Genomic DNA, 220 nt, shown 5'->3' with positions numbered 1-220 from the left:
TAAAGAAATAGGAGCTATGTATCCACTTATTGGAGCTATTTTCAGTGCCTTGGGTACTGCAATGTCTAAGATGACCCGGGTCGAACTATGTAGTAGCGAGTCCCGAGTTATTTGTGCGCCAATGATCTCACCATATGACGTTGTTACGCGATATATGGTGTAGCTATGATCCTCATGTTCTTGATGCCTCCTCTGTACGGCGGATATGACAACTTCCACT

The sequence above is a fragment of the Cystoisospora suis genome (genome assembly GCF_002600585.1).
Source record: "Cystoisospora suis strain Wien I chromosome Unknown contig_2242, whole genome shotgun sequence".
Lineage (NCBI taxonomy): Eukaryota > Apicomplexa > Conoidasida > Eucoccidiorida > Sarcocystidae > Cystoisospora > Cystoisospora suis.
This window is presented reverse-complemented; position numbering follows the sequence as displayed.